Source organism: Cupressus sempervirens, chromosome 1 (assembly GCF_028749045.1).
Source record: "Cupressus sempervirens isolate cs-2001-9-10 chromosome 1, ASM2874904v1, whole genome shotgun sequence".
NCBI classification, from domain to species: domain Eukaryota; kingdom Viridiplantae; phylum Streptophyta; class Pinopsida; order Cupressales; family Cupressaceae; genus Cupressus; species Cupressus sempervirens.
Genome location: NC_143118.1, coordinates 754,711,327 through 754,738,678, shown reverse-complemented (window position 1 = coordinate 754,738,678; position 27,352 = coordinate 754,711,327). Strand labels below are relative to the sequence as shown.

The following is a 27,352-nucleotide window of genomic DNA, read 5'->3' as shown; positions in this document are numbered from 1 at the left end:
TACTGAAGAAGGAGAATCATCCAAGAGTGGAAAGAAAAGAAATATAAAACCTAAGAGGAAACCTACATGTCATTATTTTGGAAAGGTGGGGCACATAAAATAAATTTTTAGAAGCAAGAATGGTAAGAAAATCCTAAACCTAAGTTTACTGGTAACTATTTTAACTACCAAAAATAAGGAAACCAAGCATGTGAATGCGATTGGATACAATTGATTAATTTTGTATTGTATTTGATGTTACACAAATATCATATCATTGTTAGTCAATATATGTCAAGCTCACTTGGGCAGTGAAGATAGTTTTCTGTCACTAGTACATTTGAGGCCATTTTTTGGCCAAAATTGGTCAAAATTTCAACTCAAATTTTGACCAAATTCAACCAACCCATTGGTCAAAGTTTTTCTCATCAAAAATTTTGACCAAAATATTGGTTGGTCAAAATTTATACCAATACATTGGTTGAAAACTTTCAAACATGTTGACCCAGTTCTACCAAGCATTGGTCAAAATTTTGCCCAGTGCTGGTAGAAAAATGCATAGAAATGGTCAAAATTTTGGCCAATTTTTAGTTAAAAACTACCAAGCATTGGTCAAAATTTTGACCAATTCTTGGTCAAATTTTTTTTGAGGCTCACACTTTTTGAGGTCCACTTCAACAATGGCCCTTCCTGTGAAATTGCTATCTAAAACCTTTCTAATGAGATAATGTGTTATGAGCTCTTCATCAGTGGTATGGAACATGAATCTAGGAGGTAGTTGTGCATCACCCATATCATGACTATAACTAAAGTTAAGAGCCTCTATTATTGAATTCTCTTCCCTATCATCCATATTCATTTCCTTTTCCATGGGAAATAAGGAAGATAATTCAATAATAGAGGCTCCTAACTTTAGTTACAGTCATGAGATGGGTGATGCACAACTGCCTCCTGGATTCATGTTCCATCCCACTGATGAAGAGCTCATAACACATTATCTCATTAGAAAGGTTTTAGAAAAAAATTTCATAGGAAGGGCCATTGTTGAAGTGGACCTCAGCAAGTGTGAGCCTCAGGGAGAGTTCAATTCCCTCCTTTACTATTCACTATTCATATAATCCCACACACCCATTTGATCTCGAATGATGATGTAATGAATGTTGAGTGTCTGTGCTGAGTGCTCCAAAACCATCCATTTCATGCCTTCATTTGTACACAATGTCTTTCTAGTTTCTTTCTACTCACACACCCATTTCATTTCATATGATCATCTAAAAATTGTGTCACTCTAAGCTCTCAACTGTTTCCTCTTGATTGATCATCTCATAATTGTTGAATGAGAGCTTTGGGACAAGTTATACGCATCCATCAAAACATAAAGGATTTTGTCAAACAGTGTAGATGAAGTACTAGCATTTTCCTTGGGAGACATTCTTGCAAAATGGAAGCATAGATAAGTCATGTGAACTATTTGATAGGATGCCTGAATGTAATGTGGTCATCAAAAGCCATGGTTTCTAGATATGCACGAAAGAGATATATTGAGAGAATATATTTGTTTAAGTTACAACTTCCTTGGTAGACATGCATGCAAAATGTGGAATCCTAGATGAATAATTCAATTGAATCCTCCTCCTAGAGGAAGGCTACAAAAAATACATAGTTCAATTGAATGGTCTATAGATACCGTCAATATAAATTGCAACTATGGATAAATCATCATATTAGAGAATTACAACTATGGATAAATTGTCATTTAGAACTATGTTCACTAGTAGCCAAGATATCAATCTACATCATACATGGAAGAAGTTGAAGAACAGTCAATGCACGTCAACATCATGACAAGAAGTGATTTGGTTAATGAACTGATTACTAAATCAATATGGAGTGATACACAATAGAAAATGAGGAATTCGTAATGGGTATTCCAGTTCCCAAGTGCTGATAAGTATGATAGCTACTATGAAGACCAAAAACCAAGTGATAATTGATCAATGATCATATGTATATCCAATGATGGTCCATGATTACTATGTAATAGGATGATACAAAAATCAAGAGAAGCTATATAAATAAACATAAATAATCAAGAGGACATCAATCAACATATGACTAAGCAATAATAAGCATACATCACTCATAACTAATATCGATATGGAGGAACAACAATTGCGTTATGATAATGATTAAGTGAAAAAATGACAAACTTTGAGATCTATTCAACCAATGAACCATATTATTATACTAGCTCATGCACAGTGACTAGTGAGATTATTACTATTAGCATCCAATAAGGATAATATTATAATCAATAACTAAAGGATGATTAATTATTGAATGAAAGGATGCAAATTTAACAAGGAAAAGGTGCATCTAGAAATGATCATGAAGGAATGCAATCTTCATTATTAAAAAATGTTATACTAACTAATCTTATTGTTAGAAGACTTGTAACAGAAAGGTGTGATTAGCAAAGGAAATGAAGGGACATGAGACATGTCCCATACAATGGCACTCCTTACTCAAGGATGCAGATATAAGAAAGATTTTCCATTGATCATTCAAAAAAATAATACAAATTAGACAAAACACAAAATAATTTAACACAAATGTCTTATATTCATTTAAAGAGGTTCTTCTAAATCAATTTCTTCTTTCAATCATTTTATCTTTATTATTCCTAGCTAAAAGAAATGAATATTTCTAAGTTTTGAATCTACATGAATAGTGTACAACTTTTATTCAAAAAAGGTATGAAGAATACTTTTGATTGATAGTTTTTGTTAGTATGCTCCTGAATACTGTTAGCTACAAGTAATGAGCACACTCTTCCACACTACAATCTCCAAACAACAATCCTAATTAAAGACAAAAAATTTCTCCCATTTAAAAGAAAATAAAATAGTTTTTCATGCATGTTTGACCCTATGTTCTGAGTGTTCCTTGGTGGGCTAGTAAAGAGGATCCGTGGTGTCTTCCTAGGAAAGTCTGCAAGAGGTTGGAACACAGTAAATTAGAAGAAAATCCCGGTAACAAATGTATAATGTATAGTAATATTAAAACCTAGAAGGATTTCTATCAAAGAAGCAAAAATGATGCTAAAGATAACAATTTGATTTTGGAAGGTGAAGTAAAAGTGATTGCAATAGATGATCTAGTACTCAATTATGAAGTATTTGCCAATACTTCAAAAATTGTGGCAAAACATTCACATGAGCTAGTATTTTAAAAAAGAAGCCTCATTTTATACATTTGTGAAGTTGTATATTAAAAGTGTTACTCGACATTTTTATTTTTACTAGCTTTGAGGATGAGTCTCTTTAAGGAAAAGGGCATGTTGTGTGCCTAGGCACAAAATAACATTATACTTATTTTCTAGCCTATAGCCCTAGTTCCCAAAAATACATCTCTTCTTTTCAAAATGTAATAGATAGAACCACCATTGTTTGAGTACTCTTTCTTTACAATCAAGAATTTGTAGCTATAGTTTATCATAGGAGAGCATGTACTTCTCATATTTTGCAAATATGGTGTTGTTTGATATTTTTCTGCAATTCATTCTATGAATTTTTAAGGAATTCCTCAGAATCTGCACTATGAAGGAAAAAAAACAATATTCAAAACTAAAATAAAAACCATTTATTTCATTGGTAAATAGTAGGGAACATAGTCCTCTAATGGTAGAAATGATAGCTCAAGGTGAAAAAGGCTTCTAAGGAGATACAAGCAAGATGATTAAAGATTTTTTCCATTCTTGATAGATAGAATCATAGCTCAAAAATCCATCCACAGTTTCAATGAGAGGTTCCCAAAAGTCATGCTTTTCATTGTATGACCTTGTCACTAATGATAGATTTACTATTGAATTTAAGTGATTGAGTCTTCCATGTAAACTAGACATGATGCCAGTGAAAGAAATGTTCAACAATGGAACCATCTACATGGACAAATGAAAAGTGAAAACCAATGTCAAACCACTAAAAAATTCCATGATTTAAACATCATCATATAGATCAAAACGATTGAGATATAAGATTTACATAGCAAGTTTCATCACTAAATTGTGAGAGTACATGCAAGTGAAGTGTCACATCACAACATTCTTGCCCATGAAATGCTTACTAGAACCCCAAAATCATCAAAAAATGTTGTTGAAATCCTTTGTACTTGGCATCAATCACTAAGTCATCTGGTTCATGGGAATTGATCTAATCAGCCAGTCTTAGGGTAAACCTTCTTGGTGGCTTTTTTATTCTAGTTCTTACAAGGAATGTACTAGCCTATAAATTGCCTCACATGGTCAGATTCTAGAAAAATAAAAAAAAGAATCTCAATTATCCCTACAAAAGTGATCAATAGATTATACCTCACTATCTTGCATCCATATGCTAAAGTCTTCTCTTGTCTATTTAATTTCAATTGTGTCCCAAATACTGTTATCAAGGAATTGAGCTCCAATTACTAAATCATTACAAATACAATGCAATGATTTGAATTCACCTAGTTTTGGGGGAGATTTTCTTGCAATGCATCCTAGAGAAACATATCCAAGAGGAGCCTGAGGCAACCAAAAGGAGCTACTTTCCACGCCTCTATGTTTATATATTTGTCCCATTTTTATGAAGTCTAATGGTGGTTTTAAAAGAACCCCATCATTTAGGTCATGAAGAATCAAAATTTCATTTGGAGGCTCAAATTTGCATTCCAGAACATTTAAAAAATAGGAGAAATGTTAAAAATAGCAGTCGCTTGAAGTACAAAATAAAGAAAAGCATTATAGCAATTGACCTATACAGTGAAGAATTGAACATGTAAAGAAGATAGTTAAGAACCAAGATTGATGTACAACAATTTAAAAATATAGATAAAGTGTGCTTTTCCTATTGAGGTATAAGTGTCATCTACTATTGCTACTGCTATTGTTGAATGGGTGCAGCTCCAGACCACCTAATATTAGATCATTGTCCTTGTTATGGCTAAACCAGAGGAAGATAGAAATTTGGAATAGGTGCATTTATTGGCCTAATACCAAGGACAAGTTACTACTGATAATCAAATCCACCAACCTGTGACAAAATTGGCATCAAATCATAAACTACCAATGAAAACAATGCTGAATGAAGAACTTGCAAAAATTTGGAATGGTTTTCCAAGCATGACATGCTAAAAAGGGCAATTTGTTCTCATATAAGAACATAACAAATAAAAGCTGATGAACATTGAGCTTTTCATTTCAAATTGGTCACAAAACAAAAGTTGACACATCCTTTTCTTCAAGATGAGCATAGAGCCATTTTCAAGGTATCAAAATTAACTTTGAATTGATTAGCATAGATTAACAACATCAACATAAAATATATCAAAAAATATGAATATATATATCATATTTACTTGAGGTGTCATGAGTGTTGGTGGCCCCTGTCCATAGAATATTGGTTGGCTTAGACTTGGACCTCCAAGAGGGTATATAGGAAGATGAGTTGGCATAGCTTGTGCCATGCCAACTGGATTTCACATTTGTGAGAATTGTGCCTTCATAAAATAATCAAGAGATGCCAAATTAGTATGACATTTCCACTAATAGAATATTAATAATTTCAACCGTCCAAATAGACATTGTGAATCAATAATTCCTAGATTCATACTAGTTACAACAATATTTTGAGTGAGCAAATACATTCCAGTAATAAACACACATTTAGGATCCCAAAAATTCCTAAATTTCTACCCAGACTTAACCATCTAACCTACTGACTATATTATTAATACCCTTCCACCCCCTATAGCCTCATGACCATTCTTTCTTGCTCTTATTAGAAATAATTCCATCAAGATAGCTCAAGTCCATACTAAATGTCTTAATGATTGAGTTTCTATATATAGTTATCTTATTTTAGGTCACCAAAATGGGTTTTATTCCCTCACACAAGTAAATAATCTATTAAAATATCCTAGATTTGTAATTATAAAGCTTTTATTTGAAAAAAATGCCACAATCAAATTGTGAACTAGAGAATAGTGTAAGGCCACACAAGCAATTACTTCCCACAAATACTATGATAAGAAAAAATAATGCTCACACACTACTTGAGATCCAAAACAAAACAAGCTTCAACAATACATTGCAATATATATATGGATCTTTTGGCACTGTTACTAAATTTTTTTACCTTCTAGGTAAGAACATAAGTTTGTTTCAATATACAAATATTCAGAAGGAATTTCATATCAGAAAAAAAAAAGTAACAAAAAATAAATTAAATTGTAGTGCGCTAGGAATAATATAGCACATAATGACTACTAAACCTCAATTGAACAAAAGACTATACAGTGGCTTCAATAAAATTGATGTTACACCTAAACCATCACTTGTAGCAAGCTACTTGAAGATATGTAGACAAACCATCCCAAAGAACAACCTCTAATTTTTAAAAACTTCCACATTTACTGGGTGAAGTTTTACTTTTTGCCTTAGCAAAGTCAACCAGGTTTTCAAACAACTTATCTTCAGGTTTAATTTGTTTGTTGGAAGTTAAAGATTGTTGTGGATATGCATCATTGTAAGTTCTATCATGAATGGAGATTTTCTATGTCCTTGATATCAACTCATCATGTGTTGATTCACTATAACCATGTGTAGTCTAGCCAGAACCCAAAGCTTGTTGTTGCTAAAAAAATTTTTGTCTCTAATTGTGCTTTGCTGGAGGAGGGGGAATAACTGTTATAACATTTCCATCATATATGGGAGGTCCTTGCAAATTATCTACACCTTGGGATGTATTTTGTGATTGCTCTACTTCCTAAGGAGCGAGAGGAAGGCTTTCATGAGTCTTTTGTGTTGATGCCTTTGAAATATGTGATTGTGGCCCATATAAAAGAACTGATTGTTGTGGATTAAGAGACTACCCTACTGGATTTGACCATTACAAACCCTAGCTAGATTTTTCAAAATATGACTCTGGGCCATGGTGTGGAAACTTCTAGTATTCATTCTATTGTGTTGATGACATCATTGAAGAGTAACCTCAATTTCAGTATGGAGAATTTGATTGTGAATTCAAAGGATATGGAAAAGTTTGTTGAGAAAGAGATACTGGTGGTGAATGTGTGTATTTCTCACTAACTGTGCTAGTTGTTGGTGGAGTTGTAGCAGTTGGTGACTTGTAAGCATCACCACTAAGGAAATCCATTGTCTTCTGAATTTGTTGGTCATGAGTATCAATATTTTAAAGTCTTGGTGGTGGAGGTATCAATGGGAGTCAATTTTTTGATTGATTCTTTTTAGTGTCATCAACTCTCTGATGAGCTTGTGCACTGGATCTTGACCTACAATGCATAAAATACTATTATTTCTCTTTTGATTTTTCTATATAGAAGCTTGTCAAATCATAGTACATGGATTTAATAGATGAAAGGAACTAGTTGAAAGAATTTTATGAGTAACTACATTATTTAAAAATTACACAAACTCATGGCATGTGAAAGAAACATCTTGGCAAAGCTTCTATAGACACTTTCAAAAATACTAAATTACCAATTGTTTAAATCAACAATCACATTTCTATAAGAACTAGCCATCCACAGATAAGCTACCTGCAAGCTAGTTGTGTTAAATTATCCTCAATCTCATCTTCCTCATGGTTGACACTGACAAGAGGAGCCACATGAGTTGATGTTCTTCTTCACGTAATAGGAGACCTTGTAGTAATGGAGTCATGTTTCCCTAGCACACGATCCAATTCATCATTCAATGCAAGACCCTGACCAAGAAGCTCCTCATCCCTGCATTAAATTTGAAATAAAGGTGAACCAACTAGATAATGGGCTAATAAAACATGCTTTATTGCTAGTGAGAAGCATTAAAAACTATATTAATGGCATGTTAGCTTGCACACCCAGATTCTGGGTTAGTTCAACCATGGAGATTCCTAGGGTCCTATCAAATGGGTCATACCAAACAACCCCTTTATTCTACAAACCTCAATGGGTGGTCCACATTGACTATCCAAGCAACTGCCTCCTCAGGAAATTGGCATAGCAGATGCCTATGTACCATTTTTTGGTGCCTTCTACATTAAAGAAACCTATTTTGAAGATATTGGCTGAAACCTTGGTTTGGTCTCCTTCCAGGATTTCTTCCACATTTATGGCATCGTCTTCCACTTTATTGGTGTTGGTTTAAGCAACCCTGTGCAAAAGTAGTGTAAAAATCACAACACACACATTCGACACTACCCCAATTTTTGAGGTTGTTACACCAAAGCAACCAAACTGTGTCTTGTATTGCCATTAGGCATAACTATGCAAATTAGTTACTATGTGGAATTTGAAATGATTTTAGCTTGGCAGATTACATGACCTTTTCGTAGATTGGTAACCTTGACAATAAATTAGTTTTTCAATGTTAATTATGTAAAAGCTCTTGTGCCAATTTTTAATTTGACATCTTATTTATTTATTTATTCTGGCTTGACAATTTAGGCACCAAAAAGTGAAAGGTATAAGGAAACAATACAAAATTATAACAAACACCCCTCTACACAACAATACAAATATAGTCGAGAAATGAACTTTAAAAGTTAGATGATAAATAAAACATAAGAATAAGAGCAGAGTGTGCCACATATGCTCAATCAAGTACAATAAAGTTTTTACTGAAAACAATATATTTTAAACACTAAGGAAAATGCCATTTTACCCATGATAATCTTCTAAAGACCCATATGATGCTGATTACTAATTTTATTGTTTAAACATTGCACAATAAATATCTATCATTACAATAAGTTTGGCATTCACATTGAGGTAGCATTTTTGTTCATAGTAATCTAATTTGTCATATGAAATTATGTAGAATCCAAAATGAATTCAATCCTAGTTTTTTAACAAATCTATCTACCAAACCCTATTAGCCAAACTAGAATTGGTGTCTCTGATGAAAGTTAGCACTTAAAATGATTACAATGTTTCAACATAATAACTTACAAAGGACATCCTAGTATTTTAGAGTTTTCACTCATTTCAAAAATAATTTTACCAAATTCATCTCAAAACTAAAACAATGGATTCCAAATGAAAATCATAAACATAAAATGTAACTTTCAAAGTTGTACTAACAAGATGCATCATGCACTGCTTGTAAGTATGACATTGTCCAACAAGATCTATAATCACTTCCTACTTCAGACCCTACATGTTATAGCTATGCCAATTACAAAACCAAGCCTTGTAAAATAGCTTCAATACTACTAATGCATGTATGAGCATATTCATTTTTTTTATGTCCCTGAAAATCATTATGTTGATATTTAATCCAAAAATATACCCTCATATTATAAAGTACAAAAAGTAAAATATGCTCCCAAATGTTGCAACAGATATTAAATGGAAAGCATCTACAAAAGCAACCCTCAAGAAAAATACCACGCAGCTGGCAAAATATGCTCAGGATTGAAGTAGAGACCTTGAGTAACATAATAGCTATAAGGAATTCAGTCTTAACATGAAACTTAGTAAATTAGTTGCAAATTTATTTGGCTAACTATCTAGGAGAATAAGAGAAACTTGCAAATTAACTCTAATTTATAATAGTAGGATAAGCATCTTAATGGTATTTAGCATTCCAACTGATAGATTGGACTTGTGAAGATATAATAGTAATATGATCCAAGGTATCTAATGTTTCAAAGATTTTTTATAAACCTTGACTAAACACTTTGATTTAAGCTTGACTTTTCATCTCTAGTGGCCATTTGTTCAATGGGATTTCAACTTGCACACTTTGGTACTCAAAGAGAAATAGATGTAAGCAGAGAGGGCATGTTCTAACATTTATGGTCATCCAATTTTAATTTCAGTCTTTGCAATTTTGCACAATACCTTTGTAGGGAAGGAAGCCTTCAAGCTAGTTGAATAGTTTAGACGCAAATGTCAATAGTACTTGGTTTAGTAACTATTCCGAGAATTGAGTTGAACTTTTTAATTCTAGATTTTTGGTTGTGTAGGAAATTGAGAAAACTTGTTTGCTACCAAAAAACCCATTTATACCAGCTAATTTTTCATTGAGGAAACCCTCAATCACCTTTTGATGAGTAAGGTGTTGAGGAAGATTAGGACTATAATCAAGAGCTGCTTGTCAAGCCCTTGCTGTAAATTGCAAACTTATAATTATATGAAAACTAGGTGTTGCAATTAAATTTAATAGCAATCCATTGTAAGAGGCTAGCCTACTAAGAAATGAAAAAGGGCAGATGCTAGTTTGAAAGGCTGAGTAAAATTCTAACAAGGTCCAACTACAACTAAATGGTACATTAATTCTAGCTACTAGTTTAAACAAAATATAATTATCAACTATTGCTTAAATGTATCTATAGGCTATGATCCCTCATCAACTATGATTAAGATTAAATAGACAATATTCAAAGGTAGTGCTTGATCATAAGGAGATGCATCCTTCAAAATGAGATGATACTAGTGAAAAATGTAACATTTCCCCACAATCAAGGATATAAAAAGAGAGGTGGTCCATTTGTAGATAGCATCAAGTAGAATTGAAGAATAAGAAATTTGACCAACAAGGACATGAATGGAGCACAAATAAGAATGAATATTAATTAAGGAAATCAAACTATCAAGTTTGAATTAGAAAAGAATCCATGCATAAAATAACAACAATAAAGAATATAATAGAAAGTAACTAGTATGCAAGTATTCTTCTATTAATCTCCATATAAATTTGTTAAGAAGATGTAGTAGTAATGGTCTTCCCTCATCAAGTATGCCAATCATGAGATGGATGGACTAAAGGTTCTACTTAGAGGCTCATTCCGTGCCCTTGGCCTTGGTTGAGGAAGAATATCTCTGATCCTCCTAACAAGGAACATAAGATTAATAATTATTTATCTGATTTCCATCAGACATCATATTTGGGATCAATTTGAAATTTTTTGATAGAAAGATGCTCTAGTACTAGTTTTTCCATTAAATACAACAACTACAAGATGATAGACGTCCTACCATTCTCATGGCCCAAGGGGCCAAATGACTTTGACATTCATTATGTGCCCTTGAGTTTAGTTGAGGAGGATAGTCTCAACTCTCTTAGCATCCTATCAAGCTTTTCCACCAAATTCCTAATATGGTTAGCTATTAGAAGTATGCAGTGAAATGGATACAAGTGATTTTAGGGTGTTCTATTTTCAATATCATTTGTATAATGATCATAAATCCTTGATACAATTTTCTCTAAATTGAATTGCAATTACATATTTTATATATAGAATACTATTTATAAATAACTTGCATTGTGGGACTTGTTATTTTTGGGCAAAATCCAATATATCCCATAAAGAGATCATTATGCTACTTGTGCAGGAGCCCCATCATTCTAAAGAATCATACCAATTTTTGATAGGTGCCTAAAAGGAAATTTCCATAAGGAGCTGATTTAACCAAATTGAGTCTAGTTCATCACTGCTTTCATACCACACCATCCAAAGAAAACTCAAAAAGAAGGAGATTTTGGTTACAATAACAAAAAAGAATATAAGTTGATCACAAATTCACCTTTTTTGACCATTTCAATTTGTTAGAAGTATCCAGACGACTTCCATTCAACTATGATTTAGACCCTACATGCTGGAGCCAATCCACCACTCAATGTAGTCTAAGGGTAGAAGAAGAAGAATACCAACATTCATACACACATACGGAGTTGTTGTTCCAAACTAGACCTAACAACACTGGAAAAACTATAGTTGTTGATTTCAAAATAGAGCTTGTGTCAAGGTTTACAATCACCCATATTTAGTCTAAGCATTCCTTGTTACTCGCAAAAGGTAACAGGTTGTTCCTAAGTAAGATCGAGTTTCATGGATGCAAGCTTTAGCTCTGATCTAAATACAGTTTTCTGATAAATGTAAGTTGGCATCCCAAACTATTAGGGATGTGTATTCAGTCCTACTTATCATATAACTAAATAGAACTTGCAATGCCTTAAAACCTGATTTAAAACTTGTGAGCTATTAATTCTAACTTAGACTATTGGGTTATTAATATCTTTTAAAAAAAACTATAAAATAATTTATTTTTATCGATCAAATTACATGGAAGTAGCACATTGAAAAAATTCACTACCAACTCATTTAAATCTGAAGAAATTTGACTAACAAAACAATCTTGCTAAAATATAGAAAAACTCAATCTTTCCTTTCAAACAAATTTAGCCATTTATATAGGTCATTGCCAAAAAATCTATAATATAAATAAATATTAACTACCAAAAATCACAAACTTGTGGGATTTGTAACTAATAGAAAAATAGTTTAACAAGTCAACTTGATAAATAACTCACAATCACTAGATAGGAAATTATAGAAGAAGCCCTGCACAATGCAACAAGATGAAGATTTCCTACACATTCCTACCATGATAGTGTTTATCGAATTGGAGTTCAAAAAATTGGGATTTGTTAGACCGTTTTCATAATGTTAAATTCTTTAAACTCTTGTAGTATGAGAAGCATCTTGACAGTGATTGAAAATTGCAGATTGAAATTTTGTTTCCAAAGAGCATTGGCTTACCTTTTGTTAGATTATTAGGCTCCCTTGAATACTTCACCTATAGAGACAAAACCCTAGATTTTGTTGAAGATCTTGGAAAAACCCTAGTTGTTAGGTCTTGCTGTGTGTTGCTTGTCCTGCACTCTTCCATTGGCTGCCCACTTGGAATTTGCAAAAATCACTACAAAAACCATGTGAAAACACACAAAACCCAAATGAACCCATGCACGTGAAAAGCATACAAGAAATGTTTCTTTTTTTAACATATAAGCCCCCACTTGATCAATATTTTGACCAACACCCCCATGTTGGTTGAAATTTGGACCAAAAATGGGGCTTACATGTAAAAAAAAAAGAATTTTTTTGCCTTAAATTCTAACCAACCTAAACTTATTTAGTTGATGGTTAGAAATTTTGGTAGAAAAATGAGTTTAAATGTAGTATTTTGTGTCTACCAAGCATTCCTATGATTTCCTAGTTCAAAAGGAAGTGTCTACTGAGTTCACTTGGGTGTCAAAGGAAAGTATGTAGAAGATGAGTGTTAACCAAGCTCACTCAATTAATGAAGGAAAGTTGGATGAAACTAGTGCTAACCGAACTCACTCAGTTGCTAAAGGATTTTTACAAGTTTGCAATGTTATCTGAGCTTCTGTTGGTTAGCACAAGAAATTGTTTCTAAGTTAGTTTCTACCAAGCTAGGTCAGCTAATGAAGGATTTTCTTATTTTGGCATATTAAGCTTAATTGATTTATCTATTGATTCTAGTCGACTGAGGTGATGAATATTAATTATTCTAAGTTGTATTTGAGCTGCCTTGACAATATGAAAGATATAAGTATAACATCAAGATGTGGTTTCAAAGTGTGAAAGTATGAAGGTGTTATGAATGTATTGAAGATGAGAAGAGGAAGCGAATTTGAAGGATAAGAAGAATATCATTGTGGAGTAGAAAAGCTATATTTGATCAAGAAGGATCAAGTACAAGCTAGAATAGAGATCTGTAATCAGCAAATTTAGTTGCATTCAAATCAAGTCATTTCATTCTTACTCTCTAACCATTGTAGTAGTGATCTAAATCTCCTAACAGAGTTGGCTTAACAACTATTTGTAAATCCTCTAACAAGGTGGTAGTTCTATTGAATTGTCTAAAGACCTCTAACAAGGCCACTCCTAACAAGGTGATTAAATCCTTTAATAGGGCAACACCTAACAGTGTATTTTGTAACCTTTAACAAAGTTGGTTCCTAATAGGGCTCAGTTCAAAAGAGTGAAAATAGTAACTAGTTGCAATTGGTGGTTTTTCCAAAATTCGATTTCCACATTAAATCCTAGTGTCAAATGTGTTCCTGCTATTTTATTTTATGTGTTTGCAACTAAGTTAAAGTAATGGTACTCATAGATAACATCTAATTTTTTTATGTTAACCATTTACTGAGCATATTTAGTAATTACCAAGTTACAACATTCTATGAATGTTTACCAAGCATCAACAGTATTTAGTTTTTAGTTTGTAGTTTGTACTAACATCTAAGGGATCTAGGATTTATTTTTGTAAGAATTTGCCTAAGGGGAAAATTCACCCAGGAACTAAGAAATCAAACACAAGCACACAGTAGACCAAAGATGGATATGATCAATTAATCAGAGTATGTCTAAATACATTGCTCTATTCAGAATGTGACGTTCAAACACACTAGGAGTGCCTGTATATAAAGGCCTCTTAGGAAGCACCTAGAATATCTCTAGAAAAAATTAGAAGATAAGACAACTAAGCACCTTATCCAACATTCTAGATGAATGGATAAGAATGACAAAGTGCCATATGTGTGTAGAAGATTCCTGTGTTGTAGACAATATGTGCTTAAAAGAGGTGTGGACCCTTGTGATGTCATCAAGACAACTCACAAAAGTACACAAACTCCTAAGTTTCTCACAAATAAAAATAATAAAATAATGCAAAATAATTAAATAATGCATTAACCTAAGTAAACTTAAGTAAGTGTAATAAGTAAATACTTATTTACACCAACACCCCCCCTTAAGTGAAACTTAGGGGAATGCCCTTAAGCTTATGAACTAGGATGATGATGCAAGATGGGTCTCGGCTACTAGGCCATGTTAGGTACCCATGTACATAATGAAAATGCAATCTTTCATAAAGCAAGGAAAGAGGGAAAACCTCATGGGAAAAACCCTCCCCCAAAAAGAGAGATAAATATGGATGCATGGATGGATGGAGTAATCAAGACCCCCCCATTATGACATACATCCATGTATATACAAGAAAGAATGGAGAAGGAAAAAACATCCTATGAGGAAAAAGTCTCCCCCAAAAAGGAGAAGAAGGAGATGAGGTATCCCCCCCCCCCTAAAAGTAGTGTGTCGATCAGTGAGAAATGCTCTGATTTAGAAGCTGATCCATGACCTTTGAATGATGTTCCTCCCCTTTGGAAGAAACAATGGCAAGGGTACCTTTGAGATGTGTCCCCTGTATGGAGAAGGAATCTCTATTATGAATGGGATCTCTGAAACTTGTTCAAAAGTCCTTATGTCGATACTAATGATGCCTTCCTCCAAAACTGCTGAAGAGAAGAGTAGATCAAACAAGGAGGTAGAACCTGTCTCAAGAAACCAATAGTCTTCTCAATCATGCCAATCTAGAAGGATTGATCATGTAGAGCATGGAGTTGAGGGTCAGAGTGGGCCCTCACAACAACTATAGAAGACTCCTCAGCAAAGAGAAGCGAGAAATCATCATAAAAGTCTCCCATATCTATTGTGTGCGACTCCAAGAATAGAACTGAAATGTCTGGCAAGAAATCATCACCTGGAGGACTATGAGTACCCTTCAGTGCTGAAGTACATGAATCTGTCACTGCGGCAAAGGATGAAGTATCTACCTCAAAAAGAAGATGAATGTCATCAAGAATATCTCCCACATCTTCAATGTGAGACTCCATGAACAACTGTGCAATGTCTGAAAGGAAGTCTTCACATGAAGGTAGAGTAGGAAGACATAAATTATCTTGTTGCACTAATTTTGAAGCATCTATGGTTGAAATAGGATTAGTAGGAGAAACAAGAGCTGGAGGTGTGATCTCATCTAAAGAATAGTCAATTGCAACTATTGGAATGAGATCTTGTGGGAATGGAGGAATAGCTAGATCTCCATTATGCTCCTAAAGATACATCCAAAAAACATATGGATTAGATGAATTAATGTTAGAGATTTTATCCAGAATGTCATCAACCATAAAGAGAAAGTGAGTACACCAAATGATGATACTCTTGTCAGGATGATACTCAAAATCTGGCACATATGGCAGTGCATTGTGCTGAGATAGATATTTGACCATAAGTTGACTCCGTTCCTGATAGTTATCTAGTGTCAAGTAGATCAAATTTGACTCTTCCATGATGGACCAATCAAAGAAACCTCCAAAAAAATTCAAAGAAACCCCCTTGAAAAAGATGTTGTTGGCACTTAAAAGCCACTTGCCAATTTAGGGCCTATTTCTGAAAGTAGTATTTCTGTCTACAAAACTTATAATGTGATTGCAGATCTGGAAAGTAGAAAGAAAAAAAATGCACTTTCAAAAAAAATGGAACCTGATTTGGAGTCCAGATGAGCCCATACCAAGCATTTTAAGTGACAAAATTTGAGATTTTGGAGTTCCAAAAAAAATTAGAAATAGAGATCTCAAACCACCTACACCAATGTGTAGATCATGAAATCCTACACCAAAACAAAAAAAATTGCTCGCAAAAAGGAGTCCGTATGAGGAAGATATCACTATTTGAAAATTGTTGCTACTGTTATTTTTTTTGAATCACTGCCACACCTCCAAAAAACAAATGGCTCTAGGTTTTGCCTCAGTTTTTCGATTTGGATGAAAAAAAATCTGATCTGGGGGTTTTTGGACCTTTTGAATGTGATGCAAATATCATATTTGCACCAACAAGCTTCAATCTTCACTTGCAAAAAATCTCTCCTATGGCCCTATGGCCAAAAATATTTGGAAAATAATGGAGATCTGAAAAAGTAGTAGAGATACAGATGAAAAAAAGTAGATCTAAGAATTAAATATACAAATTTGAAATGATCATACCAATTTTGTAAATTATTCCTTCGAGTGCTGGTTTGCAAAAAAAAGTTGCCTCACAATCGACTTTGGCCTAGGGTAGGCAGCTTTGTAGCCAATTTTCACTGATTCAACATTTTGGACGCAATGGTAAGGTCAAATTTGGTGCTGGACACTCTCAATTTCTATAGCACTCCAAATTTGAGCTAAGGTGATGAAGCAAGCATGGTCTCGAATGGCTATTTGATGAGATAATCTCCAAGTTACTCTAATACCATGTAAGAATTTACCTAAGGGAAAAATTCACCCAGGAACTAAGAACTCAAACACAAGCACATAGTAGACCAAAGATGGATATGATCAATTAATTTGAGTATGTCTGAATACATTGCTCTATCTAGAATCTGATGTTCAAACACACTAGGAGTGTCTATATATAAAGGCCTCTCAGAAAGCACCTAGAATATCTCTAGAAAAAACTAGAATATAAGACAACTAAGCACCTTATCCAACATTCTAGATGAATGGATAAGAATGAAAAAGTGTCATATGTGTGTAGAAGATTCCTGTGTTGTAGACAACATGTGTTTAAAAGAGGTGTGGACCCTTGTGATGTCATTAAGACAACTCACAAGAGTGCACAAACTCCTAAGTGTCTCACAAATAAAAATAATAAAATAATGCAAAATGATTAAATAATGCATTAACCTAAGTAAAATTAAGTAACTGTAATAAGTAAATACTTATTTACACCAACAATTTTAGTAGTAACTAATTCACCCCTCCCCTCTCTATTACTCTTATATTTCCAAAATTTGGTATCAGAGCTTTTGGTGCTTGTAGAAAAGGTTTCAAGGACCTAAGCTAAAGATCAGGATGTCTTATAGAAGAGAGATTCCCAATTTGAACAAAGATAAATTTGTAGCATGGAAATGACTTATAAGATTACACTTGGCTACAATTAGTAACTCAAGTTGCAAATATCTTGATACTAAATACAAGACTCCCATTGGAACATTATCTATTGAAGATATTGCTGAAAAGAAGAATCATAACATCATGATGATTGATATTACATCTGCCCTTAGTTATGCCAAATTTGATGAAGTCAAAGACTACAAGATAGCTCATGAGATGTGGATCAAGTTAAAAGACATATATGGAGGAGATGAAAATGTAAGAAGAGCTAAGACTAAAATTTTTAGAGGTCATTTTGATCAGATGAAAATGAGAGAAGATGAGAATATTCTAAAATATGTGGAAAGAATCAAAACAAGTGTAAGTTCAATCAAAGCATCTAGAGGAGACATTGAAGAAAAAATAGTTGTAAGCAAGGTACTTAGAACTCTTCTTCCTATTTATGCAATAAGAATATATACTATTCAAGAAATGAGCTATGATCCAAATAATAAAATATCTTTGGATGCTCTAGTTGGAAGACTAACAACTTTTGAGTTAGATAACTTTGATAACTATGTTCCTAGTCCAAAGATTATTGAGTATGCTTTTAAAGCTAAACTCTTAGTTAAATAAAAGGGTAAGAAATCAAAGTCTAGTCAATCAGGAAGTGAAGAAGGATAATCAAAAGAAAGTTCAGATAGTGATCTTTAAGTTATTGAAGACCTACTTGCGAGGAAGTATTCCAAAGGTAGAAGAAAGTACAAAAGTAAGTTTCCTTTGATCTACTTTTCTTATGAAGAAGTTGGGCACATTGTTGCAAGGTGTCCAAATAAAGAAATCAAAGATGAAAAGAAAATAAATAAGAAAAAAGGCAAGAAGGATTCCAATAACTACAAGGACAAAGGTAAGGAATCTTGTTTTATAGCTAAAGATTCTCATAACAGTGAAGATGAAATGGTGCACATTGCTGTAAAAGATGAATCTAATGATAAAGGAGATAAGATGTCACTTATCTCTCATGTTAAAAAAAATGATATATGGATTATTGATAGTGGTTGTTCACATCATATGACTAGAGACAAAATAAAATTTGAACACATGGAATATTATGATGGAGGTAGTGTGAAATTTGGAAACAATGAACATTGTAACATAAAAGAAAAATGGTGTATTTCATTGACTAAAGAACTTGTATGTGACAATTCTTATTGGGTTGAAGGACTAAAGCATAATATACTATGGCATAGTTGAATAACATTGGATTCAAGGTAGAATTCATGAATGGACAGGTCGAACTACTAGATGAAAAAGAAAATCTGGTTGGATTTGGCAAGAAAACAAAAAGTAATTTATTTTATCTTGATCTCAATGATTGTTCATTTTTTATTGCTCAAGTGGAAGAAAGCTAGTTATGACACAAAAAACTATGTCATGTAAAATTTGATAATCTAGTCAAGATAAGGAAACATAGAAGAGTAAGAGGCATTCCTAGTTTGAAGAAACCTGATATGGGTTTATGCAAGAATTGCGAAAATTAATAAAATGGGAAAGATTAGTTTCAAAAGAAAAAACTATCAATCAGAAGAAGTCTTAGAAATTGTCCATACAGACTTATGTCGACCTATTGGAATAGAGAGTTATAGTGGAGAAATTTTTTTCATTATTTTTGTTGATGACTATTCTAGAATACTGATTGTAATGTATCTAAAAGAAAAATTAGAAGCCTTTCAAAAATTCAAGTGGTATTAGCAAGAGTTGAAAAAGAAACTAGAAAAAGGTTGATATGTTTAAGATTGGATAGAGATGGTGAATTCATCTCTAATGAATTCAATAATTTTGGCATTGAAAGAGAAATCAAAATACAAGTATCAGCCCCTAGTACACCATAGCAGAATGGTATAGTTGAAAGAAGAAACAAAACTATCATAGATTATGCAAGAACCCTGATGATTGAAAATAATATTGCTCTCAAATACTAGAAGGAAGCTATCAACACTATAGTTCATACCTTGAATAGAATAAAATTGAATAAATATTCAAACAAAACTCCTTATCAACTATGGTATGGCTACAAACCTAATGTAAGTTTCTTGAAAGTATTTGGTAGCAAATGTTGTATCTTGAAAGAGTCTAGAAAAGGAAAATTTGATTTAAAAGGTGATGAGGCATATTTCTAAGATACTCCTATAGAAATAAAGCATACAAATGTTTGAATTTGTCTAATTGTAAAATAATAGAAAGTGTATATATTAGAATTGATGAGTTTTCAAAAAAGAGTGAAGAAGAAAGCAACAAGGAGTCAAAGGGTTATAGAATATTCATTTAATATGAACCTAATACCCTTCCAAATCTATCTAAAAGAAAGGAAGCTTCATCTCCCACGTCCCCAAAATATCCAATAGTTACCGAGTTGTAGATAGTGCAACTCAAGTCATAGTCTGAAGGACCCAAGTCATAGTCAGAGGCTACCAAGCTAGTTCAAACCAAGTCTGATGGACTTGAGTCACAAACAAATGGACCCAAGCTTGAAACTGAAATTCATAATGAATATAGTGGAACTCATTCAAATCCCAAAGAGCCTATATTAGCAAGATATGTCAAAAGGCATCATGCATTTTATTAGATCATTGGAGACAAATCTAAAGTAACAATGACAAGAAGCAAATTAAATGGTACATGTTTACTTGTTGAATTTGAACCTAGAAATGTTAAAGATACTCTGGAAAATGAAAGTTGGATTGAATAAATGAATGAAGAGATAGAATAAATAGAAAAAAATAAAACTTGGACTCTTATTCCTAGACCCAAAGATAAAAATATAATTGGAACAAAGTGGGTATTCAGAAATAAGTTGAATGAAGATGGAAAAGTTTCAAGAAATAAAGCAAGATTGGTGTGCAAAGGCTATTCTCAAGAAGAAGATATTGGTTATGGTGAGACTTTTAAACCTGTTGCAAGATTATAAGGTGTTAGAACTTTACTAGCATATGCACCACACAGAGGATTTAATGTGTATCAAATAGATGTTAAATCTATATTCTTGAATACAATTCTTGATGAAGAAGTCTACATTGAACAACCAGAATGTTATGTAGATCCTAGCAAAAGAGACATGGTTTTCAAGTTACACAAAGCATTATATGGTCTCAAGCAAGCTCCTAGGGCTTGGTATGAAAGACTTCATAATTACTTGGTATAGATTGGCTCTCAAAGAAAAATTGATAATAACATTATTTATATCAAGGAAGGACCAAACAAGAAGATTGTGTTGATAGAAATATTTGTTGATGATACTCTATTTATAGGAAATGATGACTTGTGCAAATTTTTTTTAGAAGAAATGAGTAAATAATTTGAGATGTCCATGTTTGGTGAGATAAACTACTTTGTTGGATTGCAGATACAATAGAACAAAAATGGTATCTACGTCACTCAATCTAAGTATATCAAGGAGATACTAAAGAAGTTTGGAATGGAAGATTCAAGACCATTTGGAAACCCTATGTCTATTGGACATAATCTCTCCAAAAATGACAATTCCAAAGAAGTAGATCAGCCCACATACAGATCAATGATTGGAAAACTACAATATGTAGTACATAAAAGGCCTAATATTGCACTAGCAATTGGAATAGTGGCAAGATTTTTTGCAAATCCTAAAAAAAATCACATGATTTCAATCAAGAGAATCATGAGATATCTTAAAGGTACTAAAGATTGTGTCTTATGGTAAAAAATTGGAGGCAATGTGGACTTGAAGGTATTTACTGATGCTAATTGGGTAGGAAGTATTAATGATAGAAATGTTGGTCTTAGATTGGTTTTGACAATTGAGTGTCAATACATTTAACCAATTCTTAAGTTGATGCCGAGTATAATATAGATGCTAAGCTATAGCGTGTGCTAAGCCAGAGATTCAATAGGTACCAAGTGAACTTAAGGGGCTGAGAAAGATTCAAGTGTCGAGTGATAAGTGATGCCAAGTCACTATAGGTGCCGAGCAAAGTATAGATGCAGAGGTGAAATAGAGTTACTATAGGAGCCAAGTGAGACAGAATTCTTATGTGTCGAGCATCAGCAAGTAGTAAGTGCCAAGTAACACAGAATCAACATCTGAGCTTATACCTTCACAAACTCTGATGTAAATTATTTTTGAAGCCAACTTAAGATGAATCTTGAAGGATCTTGAAGATAAGATCAAATCTTTTACATTTCCTATGAAATGTACATGTAGCCAATAAGAAAAATGGAGAATTCATGCAACCAATAGGAAAAGTGAATGAATTGAGTAGGAAATGAAGAATGAATATGGATCGTAGATTCATCACTAACCCTAAGTCTTCAAAGCCTTTAAAAGGAGGATGAAACCCCATTATATGTGTGAATGTGAGAAGTGTATGGGTGAATTATAGTAAAGTGTAAAGGGGTGTAAAGACTTAGAAATAATAGAATAGCATTGCAAAATTTAGGTGATCAAGAAAAAAGTATTAGAGTTTTGAAGAGAGAAATATTAGATCAAGAAAGGATCAGAATAGACAGAGCAGAACAAGGATCTGGAATCAACAATTAAAGATTGCAAGTCATCAAGTCAAGATATTCTACTTTACTTTCTAACCATTATATTGTAAGAATGGAAATCCTATGTCAATAGGTTGGCTGAACAACTATTTTGGTTTAGCAGTCATATTGCAAATCTTTAATAGGGTTTTAAATCCTTTAATAGGGTAACATTCTAAGTGAGTGTTTGCAAATCCTTTAACCAAGTCTATTTTAACAGGGTGTAAAGTCTTTAAGAGGATAGGCTTTTCCTAGGACAGACCATTGGAAGTGGTCAAACTTTGTAACCTTGAATAGTTACATATTGTTGTAGTAATACTTTGTGGGTGTATCCCCGCCCCAGCTTTACCTTCTCATTTTGGAGGGTTTTTGGGTTACCAAATCTTATGTTGTCTACTTTCATGCATGTCTTTACTTTCATATTCATTAGATGAATTAGATGCATGTGAATGCTTTCAGCTAAAATATTTTAAAAGGTTAAAATTAGTTACTTTTGATTCACCTCCCCCACTCTCAAAAGTATATCTTCCCACTTATAAATTCTAACAATTGGTATCAGAGCCTAGTTCTCACAAGAAGGAGCCTTACAACTTGGAGAAAAGATCTGGAATGGAAGTCTATAAATTTAGGAAGATCATAGAGAATCAGGCAATTGATATACAACTTGCTCTACAGACTTTTGAAGAAGCAAGAGAAGAACCGAGAAAATCCTTAAAGAGAAGAAGAGACATTTCCATAGCTGAAAATGATACATAGTATAAGGAGATTGACACCACAAAATTGTTTGCAAATGGAGATTTCAAAGAGTTTGATGCAGCAATATTAAACGTAATGGAAAAGAATAGAGCCCAAGCAGAAGAAATAAAAACACTCAAGATTGAACAAGAATCACAAGCCACAATGCTTTGTGAAGTGACTAAATAGAAGAAAAGAGCCATTGAAGATAAGGCTATGTTAGAAGAATACAAGAGAAACCTTGTGAACAGATCAAAAGAAAAGTTAAGTGAGCTTACAAGAATTTAAAAAATGCAACTAGACACCCTAAGCTAGATGATGAATGCAGATCATGAACTAAATATCAAAGACATTGAAATCTCTACACTGAAGATGCAAAATCAGCAATTGCAAAATGACTTGAAAAGAGAGAAGGAAATTGCTGAGAGCTTCAACAAACCTAATGAAGCCATCAAATACTTTGAGTAGCTACTAAAATCACCAAGGGCTAGCAATGATACTTTAGGACTAGGGTATATCAGCACTAAACAAGGAGAGTCATCCAAGAATGCAGAAGAAAAGAGTAACAAAGGTAAGAATACTAAACCTACTTGTCATTTATATGGTAAAAAGGGACATACATCTAATTTATGTAGGAGCAAGAATGTCCATCAGCATGAAAAACCTAATAACATGGGTTACTATCATAAGTGCAAAAAGCAAGGACATCAAGCACATGACTATAGGACTAGGACTATCAGAACACCAAGATTTGAAGGTCACAACTACAATTGCAAGAAGTATGGACATAGAGCTTTTGAGTGCAAATCAAAGCCTATGTGGACACCTAATCAGCTAGCAAGGGGAAATAACCATGGATATCACTAAAATTGGGACTATAACACTAGGTACAGTTGTCATTACTATAAGGAATATGGACACATTCCTGAAAATTGCATAAGAACACATTTCAGAGGAAACTACAAAAAATGGCTCAGTCAAACCTCATGCTTCAGTTGTTTGAAGATTGTTCATATTAGTAGGAATTGCCCAATAAGGTCAAAGGAACCCAAACTAGAGATCAACAAAGGAAAAGAGAAGGTGGGTGTTGAACACATCAGAGGAGAAATGAATAAGATATGGAAGAAGAAAGATGGGAGTAGCACATAAAATGAAGGGATCACTTCACCTAAAAGGTCAAGTGGTCACACCTCATCCAATTAAGCAAAAGAAGGCATGAGGAATTGATATACAAAGCTTTATCATACATCAGTTCCTAAACAAGCAAGTACTGAAAGAAGGGATCAGCATGAATAGAGATAGAAAGTTAAAACTTCAATATTTCATAAGTGTTTTCGAGTTGCCCTCAGATGCCGAGTAAATTTCAATACATGTCGAGTTGATTACCAAAGACAATAGAAGCCAAATGACTAGTTGTAGCCAAGTTGGTAGTAGAAGCCAAGTGAAGAGAAATTATAGAAGCTGAGTAAAGGATACTTCTATGGATGTCAAGTGTTGAAAAGATAATGGAAGCCGAGTAATGCATAAATGCTTAAGAAGCTGAGTGGGCAGCTATAAATGCACTAAGCATTAAATGCTATGAAAATAGTGTATATTATCGCATTTCGAATCAATTTTCCTCATCATGATCAAAGATAAAAGATGAAAAAGAGTGAAGAATGACTACAAAGAAGAGAATCCAATGTTTAACTAGATTTCAACAACAATTCAACACAATTTCATCAAATTCAAGGTATTTACATTTGTGCTAAGCTATGTAGTTTCACATTTTCTTTGTATTCAAACCCTAGATCACACAAATGGCTTCTAGTTCTAGGAAAACATAGGAAAAAGATCTGTTTGAGGTTCAACTAGTATCTAATGAAGTAAAAAAACTTGATTTCTAGTCAATCCTTGAAGTGGCATACAAAAATGACCCAACTGGAGCCCTATTTGTCATACCCCCTAAGGTAGTTATGGTTTAGGATGTTAGGAAGTGTTATAATTGTAAGATTAGAGCTATTGGAGACATGGAGATGAGGGAAGAATATGAGAAATTGTGTGATAATGGAGTTTTGAAAGAAGAATATCAGATTGTTGAAAAGAATGGTTTGATGCATGCCATAGAATTCCCCACAATTTTCAAAACTGAATGGATCAGGCTAGTTCTTAGCAGGATACATGATGGAACTTTATGGCTGGAGGATGATCTAGTAAAAATCACAAAAAAGATTGTACATAGAGTGATAGGGTACCAAACCCTAGATCAGCCAAAGACCCTTAGAAGTGATTCTAAGGAAAAAATTGAGAAGAACACAAGTGCAAAATGGAACAAGAGAGGAATGACAATTGACACCATTCAAGACCCTCTTGTTGACTTTGTTGTTAGAGTCATTACACACAAATTCTACCAATCTAGTAGACTTAATAGTGTACCTTGCATTGTAGTAGATGTGGGTTACAAACTAGTGAAGAAGGATCATACTTATGATCTTGCAAAACTACAATTGTAGCAAATTAATGAGAATTTATTAGCAATAACGAGAACCAAGGGAGCACAATGCAAGTTTGGTGCAATTTTGATTTACATATTTTTCTATGTGCAAAATGAATTTCCATATTTTGTTAAAGTTGATTGGAAAAAAAATAGGTCTTTAATAGCTCAAGTAAATGAATATATAGAACAAATGGGAGATAATTTTGAAACCCTTATGACTAGCTATTTTGAAGACTTCAAGAAAACCATGAAGCAAAGGCTAAGAATACCAATTTCATTGGTAGAATAGCATGTAAATGATGTATGCTTTCTTGTAGATATTGATTAAATTTAGATGTAATCTACTACACCAAGAGTTAGATGGTTAAGACCTCTTGGCTATGAAATAAATATAGATGAGGTATCAGCAACTATAACTACACTATTAGCTAAGGAAGTAGAAAAAAGTACACCACATTTTGGTACTTTTGATATGGTTAGATCAAAGGTTGACATGGAGTTGAAGACTACCTCCACACTAAAAAAGAAGGACAAATTGGTTAAGAAGTTAAAGGCCAAATTTGGTGAGGGGATTGCAGAATAAAAAGAAGCTGAGGATGATGAAGAAGAACAAGGATAGGAAACACTTGCTTTAATCCAAGGCATGGGTGAGGATGTAGAAGAAGAGGAAGGTGCCAAGAAAGAAGCACCCAAGGCTGAACAAAAGAAAATAAAGGAACAAAAATAGCCAGTTGCACAGCCAAAGGGAAAGAAGAAAACAACAACCAAGCTGAGCCCAACCGAGCCAACTACAAGGGCAAATACTAGGGCAACAACCCAAGTGGCTAAGGATTAGGGGAAGAAAAAATCCACAAAGCAAGGAGGGTCTATAGAACAAAAGAAAAGAATAAAATATGTTGCACCTCCAGAGTCAGATGAAGGAACGATAGAATCTAATGATGATCAATACAGATTGGTAAGACATTCTACCAAGTCTAAATTGGAAAATGTTTGTAATAAAATTAGAGATAATGTAGATCTAATTGGTTTAAAGACCATTGATTTTAATAAAATATCAAGAGAAGAATAAAACATAGTGGAAGAGTCTATCTACACTATTATGGCTAAGTTCAAGACTACCCTACTTGAACTAGACAATTCAATGCCTAAGGAGCTAAGCTCCATTGTAGAGAATAAATGGCATTATTGCCTTAAAATGGAAAAGGAAATAAGGGAATAAAAATGGGCTCATGTAATGGTTGACCTAACTAAAGTTCAAATAAGAAAGGTATAAGAAATGTGGGAGAAAATTTGCACCTAAATATAGAGCCTTTAGAATTTTACAAAATCAAATTGAAGATGTTGTGCAAAAGTCCACACAAATGTAGAAATTAATTTATGGATTAACTAATATCAAGGAAGGGTAGGAAGATCCCTTTAAGGGAAGAAATAATGAATAAGAAGAGGAAAATGAAAAAGAGGAAGAAGGGGAGAAAGAAAAAGAAGAGGAAACAGTGGAGAAGACAGCAAAAGGTGAAGATGCAACAACAAGAATAGAGTGTCTAAGACACCCAATTGCCACCACCAAGTCCTCCACATACAACACCTACACCTATAGAAACTATAATTGTTAAGGATGTTCCTAACATCTTAGGTTAGAACATCAATCCACTAAATGTAAAATATCTCAAAAAGATCCTTCACCAAACCACATTACAATCACAATTGTGCACAAATCTTATTTTGGTGAGTGTGGAAGAGTTGTAGAAAGTTGTAGTTGAAATAACAAAGGAGAAGGTGAACACACAAGAAATAGCTTCACAACCTCCCATATCTATAGATGATCAACCCAAAGAGAAAGAAACACAAGACACAATTGCTAAGGTTAATCCAACAGTAATAACAACTGTCAAAGAGCTAACAAAGTAGCAGAAAGGACAAGATAGTCCTACAACACAAAGTCAAGGTGCACCTCCTCAAATAATTATCATTGATCAAGATAGTAGAGAAGAAGAGAATGAAGAGGAGAAAATCCCTAAGGAAAGAGAGTAAGAGGCAATACAAACATTGGTGAACTTACC

The 27,352-nt window shown here is 33.4% G+C and overlaps 1 pseudogene; it reads right to left on the bottom strand.

The window, feature by feature from the left end:
* Positions 1 to 6,410: 6,410 nt before the first annotated feature.
* Positions 6,411 to 8,038, bottom strand: LOC149580097 (TOM1-like protein 3; annotated as a pseudogene).
* Positions 8,039 to 27,352: the final 19,314 nt, after the last annotated feature.